The sequence below is a fragment of the Hyperolius riggenbachi genome, chromosome 6, assembly GCF_040937935.1.
Source record: "Hyperolius riggenbachi isolate aHypRig1 chromosome 6, aHypRig1.pri, whole genome shotgun sequence".
Taxonomy (NCBI): domain Eukaryota; kingdom Metazoa; phylum Chordata; class Amphibia; order Anura; family Hyperoliidae; genus Hyperolius; species Hyperolius riggenbachi.
This window is the reverse complement of record NC_090651.1, coordinates 30,488,757-30,512,557: the sequence shown is the minus strand read 5'-3', so window position 1 is coordinate 30,512,557 and position 23,801 is coordinate 30,488,757. Positions and strand designations below refer to the sequence as shown.

General features: G+C 44.1%; 1 protein-coding gene across 1 annotated transcript in view; it reads left to right on the top strand.

Annotated features, from left to right (window-relative positions):
* The window catches only part of FAF1 (Fas associated factor 1), a 354,104-nt gene that overhangs the window by 69,979 nt on the left and 260,324 nt on the right, over positions 1-23,801 (top strand). The gene's annotated exons all lie outside the window — the stretch shown is intronic.

Sequence of the window (23,801 nt, the reverse complement as noted above, 5' to 3'; positions counted from 1 at the left end):
GATTTACTTGGATTAAGATGTAGACACTCAACACAAAGGGGTTTGAGCAATTGCACACAAAAACTGGTTCATTTATAAACAAAAGTTAGTGAAGGTTTGTCTGTCTTTCATTGTTACTTAACTTCTTCTGTTTGGCAATCTTGTCAAGTGTTTTGGTCTAAAATAAGGAAGGCTTGATATCATTGTCCAGGCAAAGTGAATTGTATCACTCATTGTAAATATTACAGCAGCTGGCTGCCTGTTATTCCCACCTAATCTTTCTAGAGGGACACATACTGTGCAATTCAGTATTACTTGGCAATATTATATCGCCATATGAAAATATGCTCTGCCTTTCTCAATGATCAATGTATATATTAACCTACAATCACCATACATTAAAAAGTCTTTGTCTCCTGTACCTCAGGGGAAGGAAATTAATTAGGTTTTATTTGTATTTGATCATGCGCAGTTCCGTTTATCGGAAAAACGATATTCCCCCTTATGGAAATCTCGACAGGGTGGCAGTGGTGAGTGCAGGGCAAAAACGGTAGCCTAACAGCCGTTTTGCACGGCGGTGCTTCTTCCGAGGCTGTGGATCAGCCGATGCTGATCCTTGAAGCTTAACTTCGCTAATTTACCATGAGCACGCAGTGTCTGTAATATTGTCAAGGTGGCGTTTGAAAATCTGTCGATCCTCACTTCCAGTGATACGGCTGTGAACCCCGGAGTGCCGGGCAGCCATCCACTTCCAGATTTGATCATCATCTTTACTGCTGGTAGATATGAAAAAAACAGAGAAGCACCAACTGCCATTATTTATAACCACACACACTAAGAATGTAATATGCTAAAAAGGATGTTTTTTTTGTAATAGATATACATATACATAGAGAGAGAGAGAGATACTGGTTGCTTGGCAGTTGGAAATAGCTGTCACCGTTTAATTTTGTTATGGTAAACTCCAAGGGACCTGTAAAAAGTGGTTTACTATATTAGAAGTTTACTATATCAGAAATTGTCCTAGAAATGGCTCAGCATGCCCAGGCTTATTCTCTGCTGCAAAGGACTAACTCTGTTCACTCATTGGAGGTACAGTGTAAGCACTTGCACATTTGGTGGACTACACTACTGTTAAGCTTGGGGGTGTAATCTCCACAGTCAGCATACAACACATAAGCTGACGTGAAGGAGGTACACACACCAGCACAAGGGATCAGGATATCCCCAGTTTAGTGGAGGAGAGGACTGACTCCAATAGAAGATTGTGGTGCACAGAGCCGGTGCAGATCCGAACAGCCACAAACAACACTTTCGCAATAACGTCTCAGCGCAAGTAGCGCTGAGCGCACAAACCAGGACTGAGGAGATCAGGACAGGTAGACAGAATGAACGCTTGCTTAACTAGCCACTACTTAGTGACAGCAAGCGTCCACAAATAAACAGACTGGAATGAGGTAGCCAATGCGTTTGCAGCAAAGGCGTGCCTCACAAAGACAGGACAGGATAGCAGGATCAAGATAGATGAACGTAACACAGATAAATATACAATAAGTATGATTTCCTAGCGTATTACAATTACAGCTATCAATGAAACTATTTGTAACGTCTGACTAACATATGTATATATCGGCAATGAACCGATATATGACATAAGCAGGAACTCTGACTAAGACTGGAGTAATACAGGGAACAGGACTCAGAAGGATTCGCTATCTCTTCGCAGAGATGAACGTAATCCACAAACAGGACCAGGAACAGGATAACTAGCTCAGCGTGCTGGAACGCTGACTAACGGAACACAGGATATAAACAGTTCGTGTACGTATATATCAGCGACACTGATGTATCAACGTAACACGAATACAAGGAAAATAACAAAATGCGCAAGTATGCGTATATATTGGCGATGAACCAATATATGACACAAGACAAGCAGAGTAACAACTTCTAGAACAAGAGCAGAACTAGGAGGACTCGCTGACCCCTTCGCAGGAGTCAGCGCAGTCCACACGGACCAGGAACGAGGTGGGGCACGAGCAGAGTAACCGATAGAGTCTGAGACTATGGTAGCCCATGAGGCATTGCAGGAAGCAGTTCTTTATACTGAGGTCATCCAATGGGAGCAGACCTGCAGATTCCCACACAAGTGAATGGTAATTAATCACAGGCTGATAGCAGGAAAAGGCAGACAATGATATGCAGCCTGCAGGAAAGGGACTGCCCCTCCACTGCAGCAGACAATGTTTGTTTACACAAGAGCATGTTAAACTGTCATTAATTTCAGAGTGACTGCAGATGGAATCAGCAACTAGTTTAAGTGCAAACCAAACTATGCAAGAAAATGCATGTAATAACATCAGAACTGCTTGGGTTACAATACCACTGCAGCCAGCAGTAAACGCTGCAGACATGATCATAACATAACCCCCCCCCCCCCCCCCTTAAAAGCGGATACCAGACGCTTTTCAAAACTGAAATTCCCGACAAAACAATCTAACTGATAATTCATGATGACCGGGACAGCCCGGCAAGACCAAATTCCAGAATCAGGCCCCACAAGACTGGACCCATCAGAACCAGAACCTACAGAACCATGCCCGTCAGCACTACAAGCCTCAGTGTGATACCCATCAGAACCACGACTTCCAGAAAAAAGCCCCCAGAAACTCTCTGAGCGATACCCACCGCCTTCCCGGGACTGTCCAAAAACGCCAAAGCCTTTGCAATGCCCACCGGAACTGTCCCTACCAACACAAAACCCACCGTTGAACCAGTCCAAGGTACCAGGACAAGTTTCCTCAGAGATCTCCCAGAACACTTGGAAGCTCCAAAGAGATCCCCACAGGTCAGAACGCCCCTTAGGCTCACATGGAGAACCATCAAGAACCCCTATGGAACCCAGGGCAACTCTAGAGTCAGGGTCACAAGGACAAACATCAAGATCAGGGTTTTTAGGGACCAGAACCATCTCCGGGCATGCAGGCCAACCGGCAACATCAGAACATGTCTCCACTAGGGAAGCGTGTGAGCACGCCAACACAGACACACTTGGGCACTCTGGCATACGAAGCACATCTGGGCACACCGGCACAAGAGAGACTTCTGGGCATGTCAAGGAACTGCGAACCTCAAAGTCAGTCAAGGCAGGACCGAAACCAGGACCGGGCAAAAAAAAAATCATCATGACTAGACTTCACAGTTACTGGATTCTCACTAAAAAATGCAGGATCAGACTTAGATGTCTCTGATTCCAGCAAGGTTATTAACAAATCATGTTCAGGGGCATTTACAAGACAGGACAAATCTTCTGATGTATGCACCGAACTAGACAGGGTTCCCATAACTTCTTCTGGACTAGACAGAGACTCATCAAATACACTGGATTGGAGCTCATGAAGGGCTGCAAAACAAGTCAGTAGTGCAGCAATCCCCACTGAACTAGGCAAAACTGAGTAACTCCCTGGACAGAAAGGGGACACTGGAACTTCTGCCACACCGGCCAGAGAACCAGAATTTTCCAGGATACAGGGCTGGGTTTCAGAAACACTCATTAACCCGGACTGAAATTCTGAGATTTCTATTATTTTTTCCAGCGAGTCAGAATTATCCATGTTACAGGGCAAGACTTTTAAAACATTCAGAGGACAGAGCTTGAGTTCCTCGGCTGTTACAACACTGGAGAGGGACTCAACAACATTGGTTAAATCAGACTGTGTACAGGGCAAGGTATCTAACACACTTGCTGACGAGGACAATATTTCAATGGCTTCTGCTTCGCTGGGCAGAAATTCATCAAGTTTTATTAGAGCAGACTGTAATTCCAAAACAGCTGCTAGACAAGTGAATATTACTGCAACACCAACTGAGGTAAGCAGTGCTTCAGATTCCTCTGCTAGAGGGTTTGAAGTATCCAAAGTACTGGGTGAAGCATAAGACTCTGTGACCACAGCTTCACTGGACAGGATCACTGAACAGTCCATATTGCAAGGCAAAACCATGGAAGCACCTGCTGGACAGCATAATGATTCTGTGACCTGAGTTTCATTGGAGAGATCTACTGCACAATTCATGGTACAGGGCAAGTTCACTGGAACATTTTCTGAACACGGTAATAATTCTGCGATTTCGGATTCACATAGCATACGCTCTGAGTTATTCACGAAGCTAGAGTGAGGTGTAGAAACAGGAAGATCAAAACACAATGTTTGTGCATCTAAATCACCATTCAATTGTGAAATTGGAAAATTCAGATGCTGGGGTTCTGAGGTTTCTGGACAGGATTGCTGGGACTCGGAAACTGATGTAGTGCATCTATTGGCATCTGCTGGATCAGACAGGAGTTGAACTTTATTAACACAGGTAATTTCTGCAGAAGTGTTTGCAGAGACAGGCAAGATTTTTCTGGTGTCTGTTTCACTGAACAAAGACTCATGAGTACTGGCTAGGCTGGACTCAGAAGTCAGCAGGACCTCTGGATTCTCTGCTGAGAAATTTGTGCAGGGCAAAGTTAAGAAAGGATCAGTGGCTTTTGTTTTACTTGGAAGTAACACTGAGTTATCCATGGTACAGGGTGGAGTTACGGGAACATTCACAAGACATGGCAGGGACTCAGTAACTGGAGAAGTGGAACAGTCTCCAATTGACAGTGTGTCTTCCCTGGTATCAACTGATTGAATCGCATAAAAATCGTCCAAAATCATTTTCCACACATCGATCAATGGAGCCACAAGGTCATACCCACACACACCAGTTTTTATTAGGTTATAGGCAGACTTAATGCATGCATTCAATACTAATTCACTTTTTGCACTGTAATATTGACAAAATGAACTTGAATCATTCTTCCATTCATCGACCAGAGCTTCCATCTTTCCTTTCTCAAATGGAGGGTTCCAAGCATGCTTAACAGGCAGATCACAGTTTGCAAATGTGGTTTTGGCAGAAACATACATTGGATTATTTAACAGGCGATTGGCAGATTTCTTATTCCTAAGGATCTCCAATACCTGTAGCAAGTGTTGGACTGTAGTGTATGCAAATTTTTCTTGCTGCACGAATAGATTGATTTGTTCAATACTCTGTAATATATCCTCATAATCATACTCAGATAATTCTTTTAAACGAAAATCTTTATTTTCCCTAGCCAGTGATGAAAGTTCATTAGTAGTTTCATAAGTCCATTTAACTCCCCTGAAAGACAATTGCATTTCATTATCTGTTAATGGCAGAATCTCATTGCAGGTCTGATGCGCAGTCGCTAAACATAACGATTCTGCAGATTGGACACGTTTCTTAGAACGTTTGCGTTTTGCCTTTGACCTTGCTGTTTTTGGTGATTTATTCGAAGCTGCAGGAAAATTATCAGTAACACTTTCTGCTTGCTGCTCATTCTTGCAAGCAATTGAAGGAGCAGCTGATTGGCCTGCTGCCAGGAGTTCATTAAGAGGAAAAGGCAATGGATCTATGCGCAACCAATTGTGAATTACAAAAGCTATAAATTGCAAAGGACTTTGTCTAAACTGAGTGTGATCTAAGACATCGATTGCCCAATCGAAAAGTTTGCCCTTAAAAAGAGCACAAACGATCCAATCAGACCAGGTAGAAATTGCAGAAGCCCGAAAGTCGGGATTGGCCAGAACTTTAACCAATTCTGATATAAATTTGTCTGTAACTTCAGGACCAAGCTTTTCAAATTTTTTAAAGGAGCAGGACCCCTGACAAACAGTGTCATAATTTCTGGAAATTCCCCCCACAATAGGGATTGGTAATGGGGCTACCATAATGTTAAGCTTGGGGGTGTAATCTCCACAGTCAGCATACAACACCTAAGCTGACGTGAAGGAGGTACACACACCAGCACAAGGGATCAGGATATCCCCAGTTTAGTGGAGGAGAGGACTGACTCCAATAGGACTGACCATGTCAGGTCAAATGACTTTGTAGGAAGAGATCCCCGCACTTTGGCTCAATAGGCTGCCTGTCAGTGGCAGGCAGCCTATTGGGCCAAAGTGCGGGGATCTCGTCCTACAAAGTGAATCAACCCCCCGAGTCAGCTAGCTAATTGTACAAGCTGTTAATGCAGCAATGCATTTCAATGGATTTTCAATATAATTCATACTGAAATCTATTGGAAATGTATTCCTACTGTGTGGCACACATCATATTCGAGCTGACAGGCATCTGACAAGAATCTATCTGATGGTCGAATCTGCTGCAAATCTATAAGTGTATGGGTACCTTAAATTAGTCAGAGAGTTCAGAGAAGCTCTTTTTGCATAGGTAACAAGTGAAGTCTCTTAACTCCTCCTGTGCTGGAAACAATATAAGACCCATATCTGTACTACTAATGTTCTATTTTTTAGCATTACTACACATACAAATCGTTATATCGTAAGTTTATTTTCAGATGGGAATCCACAGTATTGAGCAGGAAAGCTGGACACCTGTTAGGCTTAGTTCACACCACAAAACCCAATCTCTAGTGCGTATCGATTGCCATTTTGCAAAACGATTTTCAGAGCGATTTTTGAATGAATCAGCATGTGTGCACATCCATTCAATCCATTCAAGGTATATGGAGGCTGCCATATTAATTTCCTTTTAAACAATACTAGTTGCCTGGCAGTCCTCCTGATCCTCTGCCTCTAATCCTTTTAGCCACATGCTTGTGTCTAGTGTGATTCAGGCACTACTGCAGGGCAGCCAGGCAACTGGTATTTTGTAAAAGGAAGTAAATATGTAACCTCCATATTCTCACTTCAGTTGTCCTTTAATCGCTCAAAAAACAACAAAAAAAAACAACACATGCAGCACTTACTAACCAAATGGCAATGGTGCTGTGCGAATACCCTCATGGGGTGACCCTGCTCAAGCGCTGTGCTGATTGCCAAATGCACCACAGTTGCCCCTGGTGTGAACCAGCACTTAGGCACTTTGGCCCAGGGGTACTGTGAAAAAATGACCAAGATAGATGGAGTGCTGAAACCTTGAAAGAATGTTTAGGATACACTTTTGTAGCATGTCCTTTAGGGCCTGTACACACTGAAAAACGCAAGCAAAATCGCAAGCGCAGCAGTGTGTACAGGCCCTTACTCTCTGCCTTTGTCACCATCCTTTGTCTTCACACTGAAGGGTTCTCTGTTCGGCCTCCACCTAATAAGCTGCTGCAGATGACACAGGACAGACTGTGGGAGATGCAGGTGGCTGTGGAGAATGTGTGATGCAGGCCTGAAAGGATGTACTTGTGTCTTTAATTGAGTTGCAGTGTGTGGCCAATTAGGTGCTGCCATCAGTGGCATGACATGTGGGAGGGGGCGGGGTTTGGCTGTGTGGGCAGATCTGTGGTGATAGAGGTGTACCGAGCTCACTCACCCGAACACCAGGAAGTCCTGCACAATAGTTTAAGTAAATTATCTGCTTGACTTGTTAGGATTGTGATGGGCCAAAGGGAGGTTAATTTAGTGAGGTAAATAAAAGACAATTATGATACGGTGGCCCATAGGCAATTAACTGTTTCTCCTAATGCTAGGTACACACCATACAATTTCCTGGCAGATTTACCTGCCAGATCGATTATTTCCAACATGTCCAATCTGAATTTTGATAGATTTTTCGGTTTTCCGACTTTTTTTAATCGTTTTTCGTTACGTTCTATGAAAATTGATAAACACAATTAAAAATAGATTAAAAAAAGGTCGGAAAATCAAAAAATCAAACAAAATTCAGATTGGACATGTTGGAACTAATTGATCTGGCAGGTAAATCTGCCAGAAAATTGTATGGTGTGTACCTAGCATAATACATCATTTTTCATCTTCTCTTTAAAGTGGACCTGAACTCTTGCACAGCGCAGAAGGACAATATAGAGAAATACACCCTGTATGTATTTAGAGAGTTTAGCCTGTCTAATTCCCCCTCATCTGTGACTAATCTCAAGTTTGATCTCTCGGCAGTGTCTGCTGGCTGCCTCAGCAGAGCAGCTAATTTGTGAACACAGGATATTAACCATATGTCTTCTTACTTGAAAGCAGGAAGTAGACACACTGCAGAGTTATTGCAGGATTTGTATCCGCTGTAACAAAGAAATGTTTTTCTTTAAAGGTTATTATTGCTGTTGCATAGGAAGTTCTGAGTTCAGGTCTGCTTTAAAATAACTTTTCTGCAGTTGAAAAAGCATCAAAAAGTAGATGAAAAATACTATCAAAATTATTTGGAGTATTTTCTTGCTCGCTGGAGGCTGTAGTCACACTGTGAGCGCATTCTGACCCTCAGCGCTTTCTGCTCTGAAACACTCCCATTGACTTCCATTAGAATAGCGGTAAAATTGCCGTGATTGAGATTTTTCAAAAAATTGCAATCATGTTGATTTTACAGCTATTTTAATACAGGTCAATAAGAGTGTTAAAAAAAAAAAACGCTCAAAGCGCTGAGGGTCAGAAAAGCTCTCAGAAAGGGCTCACAGTGGGACTACAGCCTCAGGGCCCATTCACGATACGGCGATTAGCGGGCGATTCCTGCTAATCGCCGAAGTGCTATCGCTTTTTATAGTGCTGGCACAATTATATCTTTATGGCGGTGATCTCACTGCCGCGATTGCCGCCGATCGCAGGCGTTTCACAATTAACGGCAATTGCAAAACGTGTTACCTGCAGCATTTTGTCGTGCTCGCCACTCTGTATCTGTTGCACTTCACTTGCTCCGCATGTCGGTCAGGAGCCAATTTCATTGGCTACTGATCCTGTGATTGTCGTGAGCCAATCACAGTGAACATAATATTTAAATAGGAGAAAAATGCTCTGGTCCTTATAGTGAACCAGAGACGAAGCACCCTCATGTATTTCACCATATATATCAGTGGGAACATTAAGCCTCATCTACACGGGTAGATGAGGCTGCGATCCGGCGGCTCAATTAGCCGCCGGATCGACTCTTCCGCGTCACCGCTCGCGCGCCGGATTCGATTCCCCGCTTATCTTCTGCTCGATTCCCTGCCATTGTCCCCTCGCGGGGAACGAGCAGGGAATCGGCGGTGGGGAGATCCGTCCTGTCGGATCTTATTGATAAGCCACATCGTCGCCGCATCTACGCGTGTAGATGCAGCTTTAGAGAAAACACCTACCCTGTTCTCTGTTTCATCCTTCACTGCGCGGCCTGCTTGTCATCAGCCCTGATAAAATCCCCAACTGAGCAATAAGTCTGGCTTTGCTCAGGAATCCATTATAGCTGAGTCATTATAGCAGAGCCAGAAGGGGGCAGGCTTGGGCTTGAAAAGACATCAGAGAAGACACTCCGCTATAATGATTCCTGAGCAAAACCAGACTGAATGCTCAGTCGGGGCTGATAACAAGCAGGCTGAGCAGTGAAGGATGAAACAGAGAGCAGGGTAGGTGTTTTCTCTAATGTTCCCACTGATATATATGGTGAAATACATGAGTGTGCTTCGTCTCTGGTTCACTTTAAAGAGAACCAGAGGCGTGTGGCAGGGGTGCAGAGGGGACACAGAGGCGTGTTCTCTCCCTCATGACATGCCTCTGTGTCCCCCAGATGACGCCCTATAGCCCCCCGAAATTAGTCGCTATCTCAGAGGGTGTTGGGAGGAGAGGGATTTAGGGGCGTTCCTGCAGGCTTTCCAGAGCTAAGATTGGGCAGCTCTCTCTCCCTGGCCGAGCCCCCTGCCGCTCCCACACCTCCCTGGTTCCTGGGAGAGAATCTCTCTCTCCTTCCAGCGTCTTGACCCAGAGGTCACAAAAGTGAAAGTGGGGCAATGTGGGCCTCAGGAGCGGCAAAGAGCCCCCCCGGATCAAGTAGCCTAGGGTTTTTTTTTATTTATATGAGCCCACATTGGGCTCTCTTTAAAGTACTGCTGAGACTTCTTTCCAAGTCAGGCAAAAAACGGGGTAGAAACTTGGGCTGTAATGTGAGTTAGGGCTATAACAAGCGTTCAGTCACTAATTTGGGTGCCATTTAAAGACAGCCTGGAGGGGGAATAGTAATGCTGCTGGGAGTTTTGCAGGAGCAGGTGAGCCATTTTTCAGCTTTGTCCTGCGCCCACGTATCCCGGTGCCTTAATTGCACCTTTTTTCATCTCCTCATAGTCGGCTACCTCTGTCCTCCCAGTCCCCTTCGTTGTCCCACTGTGAAGTCTGTGATTCCGCTGGGGTGCGGAATATTGCGCATGCGTGGTCCCGGCCGCCTGCACCACCCAATCGCGCTCCCATGGCTGGAAACATTCTGCACAAGTGCAGTTAGTTTTAACGAACTGCACATGCTCAGAATGTGCTCTCGTTGCCAGGAGCAATCAGGTGGTGGGCGGAGGACGGGGCCGAGCATGCGCTGTAGTCTTCTGGGGGCTTACTGCAGAGAAGACTGGGAGAACATCAAGGGAGCCTGCAAACTACAGGGGGCTGGGGGAAGCTTCAGGTAAGTATAAATCCTTTTTGACTCATTTGTCTCAGACGGGTCCGCCTTAAAAGGGCAGAGCCTCCCTGTCCTGAAAGGGTTAATTGTGGATGTTACTACACACGCCAAACCGTTAAAAGAGGAACTCCAATGAAAATAATGTAATTATAAAAAGTGCTTAATTTTTACAATAATTATGTATAAATGATTTAGTCAGTGTTTGCCCATTGTAAAATCTTTTCTCTCCCTGATTTACATTCTGACATTTATCACATGGTGACATTTTTACTGCTGGCAGGTGATGTCAGTGGAAGGAGATGCTGCTTGCTTTTTTTTGGCAGTTGGAAACTGCTGTAAACCGCTATATCCCACAATGCAATGAGGTTCACAGACAGGAAACTGCCAGGACCATGGCCCTGGCAGTTTCCTGTGGGAGGGGTTTCACCACAATATCAGCCATGCAGAGCCAACTGATGATCCGTTTGTGAAAAGGAATAGATTTCTCATGGGAAAGGGGGTATCAGTTACTGATTGGGATGAAGTTCAATTCTTGGTCACGGTTTCTCTTTAAAGGAACAATACCGCTAAAAGCGTAACATTTTAAATACTTGTAAACACATACAAATACAAAGTACATTTCTTCCAGAGTAATATGAGACATAAATTACTTTTCTCCTATATTGCTGTCACTTACAATAGGTAATAGAAATCTGAAAGAACCGACAGGTTTTAGACTAGCTCATCTCCTCATGGGGGTTCTTAGGGTTTTCGTTATCTTCAAAAGCGCTTAGTGAATGGCAGTTGCTCCGCCCAACTGCCAGAAAACATGTACAGTGAGCAGTAAGGCTGGCAAGCATCTTTGTAAACCTCTTTTTCAGAGAGTGCCTTTATAAAAAATAAAGGCCATGCTGAGAATCCCCTATGGAGAGATGGACTACCCCAAAACCTGTCGGTTCTGTCAGATTTCTACTACCTGCTGTAAGTGACAGCAACATAGGAGACAGGTAGTTTATGGTTCATTTTACTATGGGAGAAATGTACTACTTATTTGTATGTGTTTAAACGTATTTTATATTTTATATAGTGCTCCTTTCATTAAAATCCTGCAATCATTTACTTTAACTACTTACGCCTTTTGGATGTTGCTTTTACGTCCAAAAGGCTGCTTCTGCTTTGCTGTGCGCTCCCGTGCCGCCGCTCGTTAGCCCGGTGATCAATGAATAAGAACATAGTAGTCCCCGTTAGAAAGACCAATGGCTTCTTTTAGAACCCGCAATCTTTCTAAAGAAAAAAAAAAGTTTCCAATCCTCCCTTCACTTCCTGTAAGCGAGAGAGATGGCTTACATACAAGACTAAAAAAAGTTTTTGACTGTGGCCAAATAGTAAAACTGCATCTACATATTTTTTTTTTAAATAAATACAATTTATTACATTTAAAATTAACTGTTTACCCCCCACACTCCACAAAAACCCAAATACCGTACATTTTTTTTAATAAAAAAAATTACAATAAAAAAAACAACAAAAAAAAAACATAAATAGTTACCTAAGGGTCTGAACTTTTTTAAGGGTCTGAACTTTTTAAATATACATGTGAAGAGGGAATGTTACTACAGTATTATTTTTTAAATTGTAAGCTTGTAAATAGTGATGGATGCAAAACTGTAAAAATGCACCTTTATTTCCAAATAAAATATTGGCACCATACATTGTGATAGGGACATAATTTAAATTGTGTATAAACCGGGACAAATGGGCAAATACAATATGGGGGCTTTAATGATGGTAGCATGTATTTTTGTAAAGCTATAATGGACAAAAACTGAGAAAAAATGATTTTTTCCCCACTTTTTTTTCTTAATATTCCCGTTAAAGAGAACCCGAGGCGAGTTCAAAGAACGCTATCAGCACACAGAGGCTGGGTCTGCATATATTGCCCAGCCTCTGTTGCTATACTACTGCCCCCCAGGCCCCCCCTGCGCTCTGCTGTGCCCCATAAATCAAACGCTGTGCTAGCGACACACACATTGCAATCATAATAAGGAAAAAAGTGAGAGCTGTGCTCTCAAGCTCAGTCAAGCATCCATGCTTGACTGAGCTTGAGAGCACAGCTCTCACTTTTTTATTTTCCTTATTATGATTGCAATGTGAATTTCTATGCACTTAGCACGCTCTTTATCCCTGACGACGGCCCCAATTTAACCTCCCTGGCGTTCTATTAAAGATCGCCAGGGGGCAGCACAGCACTATTTTTTTTTTTTTTTTTCAATCATGTAGCTAGCCTAGCGCTAGCTGCATGATGCCCCCTCCCTTCCACATCCCTCCCACCCCTCCGATCGCCGCCGGCGCTGTAAGCCATAAGGAAATCCTGTTCTGAAACGGGATTTCCTTTAGGGCTTCCCCCGTCGCCATGGCGACGCACGTCGTGACATCACAGGGAGACCCGATCCACCCCTCAGCGCTGCCTGGCACTGATTGGCCAGGCAGCGCATGGGGTCTCGCCTGGGGGGGCCCTGCATCGCGGCGGGCGGCGGTGGATCGGCGGCAGGCGGCGGCGATCAGGTGAGACACGCAGCAAGCAAAGTGCTTGCTGCGTGTTTAAAAAAAAATTATTCAAATCGGCCCAGCGGGGCCTGAGCGGCGACCTCCGGTGGTAATGGACGTATTAAGTCGTCCATACCGCTAAGGAGGTTAAGGGGTTGAAACATGTTGATTTGTGGTGGGGGGTCTTTTAAAGGGGCACTATGGCGAAAAATTATGTTTTATAGCCACTGTACTATGCCTAGCTGTTTGTAGAGCATAGTAGCTTACATGTAGTGAGGCACAGGGGCTTTTTTTTTAAACACTGACATCACCTTGTATACATTATCAGTCACGTCGGCAGAAGTACCTTTCCGACGCCACTTAGCCTGTTCCATGTAGTTGTAGGGAGGCAACTTTCCCTGTTGCTGTAACTGACGTTACAGTTTTCCCCTCTCTGCAGCGCTGGAAGGTTTGTTCTAAATTTCAACTGCACGATCGTGCAGTTATAGTGATCCCCCATGAGCCGTAAAGAGTAGCAGCTTATGTGCTGTGAGGGGAGTGGAACGCACCCTCCCTCTTACGTGAGACGCAACTGCATGTGAGGAGGACTGTGGAGGAACGCATCATCATTACTGATGACGCTGCCCGGCAAGGACCCCTGTAGCTGAAGCTGGCATGTGCTGCGCAGACAGAGCGGCAGCTTGCAGAGCAGACACAAGCGCTGTAGCTGTGTCCTGCTTATTGTACAGTAGTTGTGATTGTTGTTTTTTTTGTAGTGAATTTTTTTTTTACCCAATCGTTTTTTCAGTATTTTTTTTCTAAAGCAAATTGCAGGTAGTTATTCATTTTTTTTTTTATTACTCTGGCTGAATAACTACCTGCAATTTGCTTTAGAAAAAAAATACTGAAAAAACGATTGGGTAAAAAAAAAAATTCACCACAAAAAAAACAATCACAACTACTGTACAATAAGCAGGACACAGCTACAGCGCTTGTGTCTGCTCTGCAAGCTGCCGCTCTGTCTGCGCAGCACATGCCAGCTTCAGCTACAGGGGTCCTTGCCGGGCAGCGTCATCAGTAATGATGATGCGTTCCTCCACAGTCCTCCTCACATGCAGTTGCGTCTCACGTAAGAGGGAGGGTGCGTTCCACTCCCCTCACAGCACATCAGCTGCTACTCTTTACGGCTCATGGAGAATCACTATAACTGCACGATCGTGCAGTTGAAATTTAGAACAAACCTTCCAGCGCTGCAGAGAGGGGAAAACTGTAACGTCAGTTACAGCAACAGGGAAAGTTGCCTCCCTACAACTACATGGAACAGGCTAAGTGGCGTCGGAAAGGTACTTCTGCCGACGTGACTGATAATGTATACAAGGTGATGTCAGTGTTTAAAAAAAAAAGCCCCTGTGCCTCACTACATGTAAGCTACTATGCTCTACAAACAGCTAGGCATAGTACAGTGGCTATAAAACATAATTTTTCGCCATAGTGCCCCTTTAATAGCACTAAAGCAATCTTTATTGGGGTATAGGTGTGATCAATTGTGATAGGTACTGACGAGTCATATATTGATCTAAAACATATTAGATGACACCAACCTCATATAAGAAAAGTAAAAAGTATTCTAAAAATTATGATTTTAATGTAGATCAAGAAAAGTTACATTTTATTTATGTATATTTATATATCTTCTCTTCCTCGGGAATCTACCTATGGTTTCTATTAAATATCAGTTTATGTGTATTACCTTTGGAAGTGTCAGTCTCGCTGCTCCCCCGCCTCCTTCATAGCGCAGGCGGGGAGTGGCTCTATCGAGGAGGCGGGGGAGCCGCGAGACTGACATTTCCAAAGGTAAACAGTTGGCTGCGACACGCTGTGTGTCGCTAGCTCGGCGTTTGATTTATGGGGGCACAGCAGAGCGCAGGGGGGGGCCTGGGAAGCAGCAGTGTAGCAACAGAGGCTGGGCAGTATATGCAGACCCAGCCTCTGTGTGCTGATGCCGTTCTTAGAACCCATCTCGGGTTCTCTTTAAATTGCATTTAGCAAAAACTAATTCTTAGCAAAACATACAACCCAAAGAAAGCCTAATTAGTGGCGGAAAAAACAAGATTATAGATCAATTCATTGTGATGAGTAGTGATAAAGTTATTGTCGACTGAATGGGAGGTGAAAATTGCTTGGATGCACAAGGTGAAAAACGACTGAAGGCTGAAGTGGTTAATGAACCATACACCTCGTCCTGCCCATCATTTTCCCGACGTACCCATTTGCATACGTGTTGGTAAACATTCGGACGCCCACGTACGACTCGCTCTGTTGATCTCTCCACACAGGAAACCGTTATTACAAATAACAAAGGTCAAGTCCCCAGATTATTTCTGGAAACCTCGGCCGTTTGCACGGTAGAATCCTCTCCCCACTTCGCACTCTGTTTTCTTTGCACGGATGCCAAGCAGAAGGGAGGAGGAAGGGGAAAAAAAGGCACAACAAAAGTGCAGAGTCATCGCTCAGGCAGCAAGCGCCGAGATTGGCCTTTTTGTGTGATGAAAACCGCTTTTATCCCAGGCAATAGAGAGCCCTTTGTGCTTCGGACACATCTCACGGCGCGAGCTGCCACAGCTGAATTTACACGGGGTGCATATGTGTGCTAAGTGTGTGATCTCTGTCCTGATCTCACAACCAAGTGAACTCCTCACCTGGCCGGGAGTGAGAGAGATGGGCCAGGCCTGTCACTGCAGAGGGTGCTGGGAGTGAGAGAAATGGGCCAGAACCGTCACTGCAGAGGGTGCTGGGAGTGAGAGAGATGGGCCAGACCTGTCACTGCAGAGGGTGCTGGGAGTGAGAAAGATGGGCCAGCAGTGGGAGCTTGGAGTGATGGGCCAGACCCGTCACTGCAGAGGGAGCTGGGAGTGAGAGAGATGGGCCAGACCTGTCACTGCAGAGGATGCTGGGAGTGAGAGATGGGCCAGATCTGTCACTGCAAAGGATGCTGGGTGTGAGAGATGGGCCAGACCTGTCACTGCAGAGGGTGCTGGGAGTGAGAAAGATGGGCCAGGCCTGTCACTGCAGAGGGTGCTGGGAGTGAGATGGGCCAGACCTGTCACTGCAGAGGATGCTGGGAGTGAGAGAAATGGGCCAGAACCGTCACTGCAGAGGGTGCTGGGAGTGAGAGAGATGGGCCAGACCTGTCACTGCAGAGGGTGCTGGGAGTGAGAAAGATGGGCCAGCAGTGGGAGCTTGGAGTGATGGGCCAGACCCGTCACTGCAGAGGGAGCTGGGAGTGAGAGAGATGGGCCAGACCTGTCACTGCAGAGGATGCTGGGAGTGAGAGATGGGCCAGATCTGTCACTGCAAAGGATGCTGGGTGTGAGAGATGGGCCAGACCTGTCACTGCAGAGGGTGCTGGGAGTGAGAGATGGGCCAGATCTGTCACTGCAAAGGATGCTGGGTGTGAGAGATGGGCCAGACCTGTCACTGCAGAGGGAGCTGGGAGTGAGAGAGATGGGCCAGACCTGTCACGGCTGACGGAGCTGAACCCTCCTTCCTGGCTGCTACCTCCTCTAAGCTATCTACATTAAGAGCAATTATACCACATATTGGGTGGAGGCCTTACAAATTTGCCTCAGACGGCAAGAAGTCTAGAATCGGCCCTGGTCCCCTGACCTCAATCCTATCGAGCATTTGTTGGACAAGGTCAAAAAATCACTTAAAAGCCTGGAAACGCCACCATCCAATCCCAATTTAGAGCTGCCATTATGTCAGCATGGGCTAACATTTCCCAGCAATGGTATCGGCATCTTGTTGAGTCCATGTCAAGAGCCATATTGGCTGTGATCAGAGCTAAAGGTGGACCAACTCATTATTAGATGGTGTCTATCATTTTTTGGCTGCTCAGTGTGTGTGTGTGTGTGTGTGTGTGTGTGTGTGTGTGTGTGTATATATACAGTGGGATGCGAAAGTTTGGTCAACCTTGTTAATCGTCATGATTTTTCAGTATAAATTGTTGGTTGTTACGATAAAAAATGTCAGTTAAATATATCATATAGGAGACACACACAGTGATATTTGAAAAGGGAAATTAAGTTTATTGGATTTACAGAAAGTGTGCAATAATTGTTTCAATAAAATTAGCCAGGTGCATAAATCTGGGCACTGTTGTCATTTTGATTCCAAAACATTTAGAACTTATTATACCTCAAATTGGCTTGATAAGCTCAGAGACCCCTGACCTACATACACAGGTGAATCCAATTATGAGAGAGTATTTAAGGGGGTCAATTGTAAGTTTCTGTCCTCTTCTAATTTTCTCTGAAAAGTAGCAACATGGGGGTCTCAAAACAACTCTCAAATGACCTGAAGACCAAGATTGTTCACTATCATGGTTTAGGGGAAGGATACAGAAAGCTGTCTCTGAGACTTCAGCTGTCTGTTTCCACAGTTAAGAACATATTGAGGAAATGGAAGACCACAGGCTCAGTTCAAGTTAAGGCTCAAAGTGGCAGTCCAAGAAAAATCTCACATAAACAGAAGCAACGAATGGTGAGAACAGTCAGTCAACCCACAGATCAGTACCAAAGACCTACAACATCATCTTGCTGCAGATGGAGTCACTGTACATCATTCAACCATTTGGTGCACTTTACACAAGGCGATGCTGTATGCGCGAGTGATGCAGAAAAAGCTTTTTCTCCGCCCACAGCACAAACAGAGCCGCTTGTGGTATGCTAAAGCACATTTGGACAAACCAGCTTCATTTTGGAACAAGTTGCTGTGGACTAATGAAACTAAAATGGAGTTATTTGGGCATAACAAGGGGTGTTATGCATGGAGGGGAAAACGCAGCATTCCAAGAAAAACACCTGCTACCTACAGTAAGTATGGTGGTGATTCCATCATGCTGTGGGGCAGTGTGTCCAGTGCAGGGACTGGGAATCTTGTCAAAGTTGAGGGACGCATGGATTCCACTCAGTATCAGCAGATTCTGTAGACCAATGTCCAGGAATCAGTGACAAAGCTAAAGCTGCGCCGGGGCTGGATTTTTCAACAAGACAACTACCCTAAACACTGCTCAAAATCCACTATTCATGCAGAGAAACAAGTACAATGTTTTGGAATGGCCATCTCAGTCCCCAGACCTGAATATAATTGAAAATCTGTGGTGTGAGTTAAAGAGAGCTGTCCATGCTCGGAAGCCATGAAACGTGAATAAACTAGAGATGTTTTGTAAAGAGGAATGGTCCAAAATATCTTCAATCAGAATCCAGACTCTCATTGGAACCTACAGGAAGCGTTTAGAGGCTGTAATTTATGCAAACAGAGGATCTACTAAATATTCATTTAATTTCTTTTTTGTGGTGCCTTATTTTGTTTTAACCATTATTGCACACTTTCTGTAAATCCAATAAACTTCATTTCACTTCTCAAATATCACTGTGTGTGTCTTCTATATGGTATATACAGTGGCAGGGGCATACCTAGAAATCCCCGGGCCCCCCCTGCCAAAAAAAAAAAAAAAAAAAAAAGGCAACCTCTTAGGCAACCTCTGAGGTTGTCACAGAGCAGCTGTATTTGTCCTGAAATTAGATTACACACAGGTGCACTCTATTTAGTCATTAACACTCATCAGGCAATGTCTATGGGCAACTGACTGCACTCAGATCAAAGGGGGGCTGAATAATTACGCACACCCCACTTTGCAATTATTTATTTGTAAAAAATGTTTGGAATCATGTATGATTTTCGTTCCACTTCTCATGTGTACTCCACTTTGTATTGATCTTTCACGTGGAATTCCAATAAAATTAATTCGTTTGTGGCAGTAATGTGACAAAATGTGGAAAACTTCAAGGGGGCCAAATACTTTTGCAAGCCACTGTATGTATATGTGTATATACAGTGGCTTGCAAAAGTATTCGGCCCCCTTGAAGTTTTCCACATTTTGTCACATTACTGCCACAAACATGAATCAATTTTATTGGAATTCCACGTGAAAGACAAATACAAAGTGGTGTACACGTGAGAAGTGGAACGAAAATCATACATGATTCCAAACATTTTTTACAAATAAATAATTGCAAAGTGGGGTGTGCGTAATTATTCAGCCCCCCTTTGATCTGAGTGCAGTCAGTTGCCCATAGATATTGCCTGATGAGTGCTAATGACTAAATAGAGTGCACCTGTGTGTAATCTAATGTCAGGACAAATACAGCTGCAGGTCCGATGAGACCAAAATGGAACTTTTTGGCCAAAATGCAAAACGCTATGTGTGGCGGAAAACTAACACTGCACATCACTCTGAACACACCATCCCCACTGTCAAATATGGTGGTGGCAGCATCATGTTTTGGGGGTGCTTCTCTTCTGCAGGGACAGGGAAGCTGGTCAGAGTTGATAGGAAGATGGATGGAGCCAAATACAGGGCAAACTTGGAAGAAAACCTCTTGGAGTCTGCAAAAGACTTGAGACTGAGGCGGAGGTTCACCTTCCAGCAGGACAATGACCCTAAACATAAACCCTAAACAACAATGGAATGGAAAACATATCCATGTGTTAGAATGGACCAATCAAAGTCCAGATCTAAATCCAACTGAGAATCTGTGGCAAGATCTGAAAACTGCTGTTCACAAACGCTGTCCATCTAATCTGACTGAACTGGAGCTGTTTTGCAAAGAAGAATGGGCAAGGATTTCAGTCTCTAGATGTGCAAAGCTGGTAGAGACATACCCTAAAAGACTGGCAGGTGTAATTGCAGCAAAAAGTGGTTCTACAAAGTATTGACTCAGGGAGCTGAATAATTACACACACCCCACTTTGCAGTTATTGATTTGTAAAAAATGTTTGGAATAATGTATGATTTTTGTTCCACTTCTCACATGTACACCACTTTGTGTTGGTCTTTCATGTGGAATTCCAATAAAATTGATTCATGTTTGTGGCAGTAATGTGACAAAATGTGGAAAACTTCAAGGGGGCCGTGTGTGTGTGTGTGTGTGTGTGTGTGTGTGTGTGTGTGTGTGTTTGTGTTAAAATGGGCCGACATTGAACTCTGGGACCTAGTAGCCGCAGGCCAACCTCAATGTCTACTGGCCACCTTAAAAGGTTCCCTGGTGGCCAATTACTCCAACTCCTATACAGTTCTCTGGTGTCTAGTGGTCCTCCCTCCCATACACAGATCCCTGGTGTCTAGTAGCCCCCACCCTCCCCTATGCAGTTCTCTAGTGTTTAGTGCTTTCCCCCCACCACCCCCATATGGCTTCCCTGGTGTTCAAGGGCTTCACCTCCAATATAGCTTCCCTGGTGGTCTAGAGTGGGCCAAACATAATGCTAAATGGGGAAACCCTGTGAGGACCAAATTTAATGGACCGGAGCATGACATGTATGATATGGACACACACACACACACACACACACACAACACACAACACACAACACACAACACACACACAGTCACCACACACACACACACACAGACACACAGACGAACACGCACACACGCGCACACACGCGCACACACACACACGCACACACACACACGTATGATATGTACACACACACACACACACACAGACGAACAGACACACATACACACACACACATACACACACACACATACACACACACACACACACACACACACACACACACACACACACACACACCACCCCCCACCCAGAAAACAAAAAAAATACTAGATTATAGCAATGCTGATGCATGTATGCTGGTGCACTTGGTATTTCATATGTTGCATTTGACCACAAATGAAGTTGAGGACTGCATTGTGAAGTACAGATTTGATTGTTAACAGTTCTCGGCTTCACACCAGTATATACTGAGTAACGGTCTGCTAAGTACAGACTTATTTTTAAAACTTGGTTCCTGGAATCTCATTAGCTGTAACGAATTTCTTGGGACCAGTTTGAAAATCACTATATTTCCTGGTTAGTCTCTGAATGGTACATGCTCGCCATCTAGTGGCGGCTGAAGAACATTTCAGGGTACGCCAGTGTGCACTCACATATGACTAGACATTGATGCCACAGCTACCATCTGCCTATGTTCTGAAGCTAGTAATGTGCTATGAAATATGTGGTAGGCCAGGTAAACGATCAGCAGCTTCTAAATATTGATAGTTTACCTCGTCTGCCGCTTTGCAGTAGAAGTTATTGCGTAACATTTAACCACTTTATCAACAAGTCAGTAGATATATATGTCCTCTGTGACTTCATCTAAGCTACAAGTTAGTAGATCTACTGACCTGTATTGAAGCAGTGCTGTGCAGGATTGGGCTTGCTCCTGTGCACATTTCTGGCACTATCTGATGCAGCACTAATTGGTGAACGGGAATATATGTTTCCTGAGCTAATGAGATTGATTTTTACTATTACAAATACTTTTATTTTCTGATGGTGTAAAATACACTCTGTAGCATTATTTCAGAATCAAATATCTTCACCATAAATTGTGACAGGAACATAATCTAAGTTTTGTGATGAACTGTAAGAATAGCCAAACAAAATTTGTGTTTATCTACAGTAGCACTTTTTATTTTTAAACTGGAATTGGTAAAACTGAGAAATCTTTTTTTTCTATTTTTTTCTTTGTTTTCCCATTATAATTCATAGAAAACAAAATTGTTCGAGGGGAAAAATGGCATACAATGAAAGCCTAGTTAGTTTGTCTTGAAAAAAACAATATATATTTCAGTTCTGTGTCCTAAGTAGGGATAAAGTTATTTCTGATTAAATAAGGACATAGCTAAACTGTCAAAACTGCTCTGGTCAATAAGTGGGGAAAAAAGGTCTGGATGCGAAGTGGTTAAGAAAGATGAAGCAGGATGTTTTGCACAGGTGGAGGGGGGTAGGGGGTGTCCTGGGGGGGGGGGGGGGGGTGCCCTGCCCTGCCCTGCCCTGCCCTGCCCTGCCCTGCCCTGCCCTTGTGAGCTTAAGGTAGCCATAAACTGGTCGATTTGCCATCAGATTCGACCAACAGATAGATCCCTCTCTGATCAGAGAGGGATCGTATGGCTGCCTTTACTGCAAACAGATTGTGAATCGATTTCAGCATGAAACTGTTCACAACCCCGTGGTGGTGCTGCTGCCGCCGCCCCCCCCCCCCTCACATACATCACCTGCTCCGGCCGGCGCGACTCCACAGGTCTCCGCTGTTTTCTCTGCTCTGGTCTGGTTTCCGGGTCCGGCATGCTTCACTTCTTCCTGTGTGGGGGAAGTTAAAACAGTAGAGCGCCCTCTACTGTTTAAACTTTCTGCCGGGACAAGAAGAAGTGAAGCATGCTGGACCCGGAAACCAGACCAGCGCGGAGAAGAAGACAGCGGAGACCTGTGGAGTCGCGCCGGCCGGAGCAGGTAATGTATTGCGTCGGTCGTCGGGCACTGGAACGCCGCTAGCGATACGCTTCCTACCCGCGGGAGATCGACTGTAATTTCCCGCACGGAGCGATCGATGGGATCCATCTATTTCGGGATGAAATAGATCGAAATTTAGCATGTAGCGTGAACGATGTGACAGCAGATTCGATCCCAGTGATCGAATCTGCTGTCGATCGGCAGGGAATCGGCCTAGTGTATGGCCAGCTTTACAATCTAAACGCCTAGGGGGTAAACAAGGTGGAATTCAGCACAATAAACAGCCTAGGGCAAGCCTCAGTGGAGGTGGATCTACATATCAATATATAACTATAGAAAGTGTCTCTGATGATAAAACCAGGATATTTAAAGAGCAACTATAACCAAGGAATGAACTTCATCCCAATCAGCAGCCGATACCCCCTTTCCAATGAGAAATCTTTACCTTTTCTAAAATAGATCATCAGGGGTGTCTTTATGGCTGATATTTTGTGGAAAACCCTCCCACAGTGTGATGTCAGGACCTAGGTCCTGACAGTTTCCTGTTTGTGAATTTCATGGCATTGTGGAAAATAACAGCTTTTTTCAACTGCCAAGCAACCAGTATTTCCATATGTATGTATATATATATATATATATATATATATATATATATATATATATATATATAAAAAAGACCTTTGAGCCTATTGCATTGTTAATGGTTTTAAATAATGGCAGTTTTTGCTGTCTGTTTTTTCCTTCATGTCTGCCAGTAGTAAAGATGATGACCTGCAGGGCCATTGTGGGTCAAATAATAAGGACAAATTACATGGCGAATATCAATCATTTCTTGATCTCTCTTCTATTTTTTTTAGCTTCTCACTTTGCAATGTATTGATTTAGTTTTGTTCCCCCTTTTCACTAAAGTTCCTCTTTAAGTGGGTATCCTGAATAATGTACTGCATTCTATTATATGTCATTACAGTTACCACACACCATACAATTTTTAAATTTCTTTTCAATTCAAGGATTGCAAACCATTTTTTTGATTTTAACATTTGAAAAATCTGACCAGTGTGTCCCATACATGTTCAATTTTTACCCAATTGTGAAAGTAAGTTATTGAATAGTCAGAAAAAATTGCTTCAGTTTTTAAATCAGGAATTTGACAATCTTTCCTACGCCATTCAATTTTCATAAAGATGGATCAGAAAAATCTGCCATTCCAAATCGACTTTTATCCAAATAAACTATGTCTGTTAAATGTAATGTTATATCTACCCACCTTTACTTTTTGTTTGGTATAAAACTGTGATCTGTATTTGGTGCGTCCTCACCCTATATGGGTTTAGTGTATATCTATTTCTGGACAGCGGGAGATATTGAAAGCGTTTCCAGACTAAGGCTGCACGTGAATTAACTACCTGCATAGATGCGCAGAACTCAAAGTATGGCAAATTACACAACTTGCATTCAAAACAGGTACAACAAAGGAGGACGTTGGCTTCAGCAAAACAATATGTGCCACAAATTATTTCTCACTAGACTCTT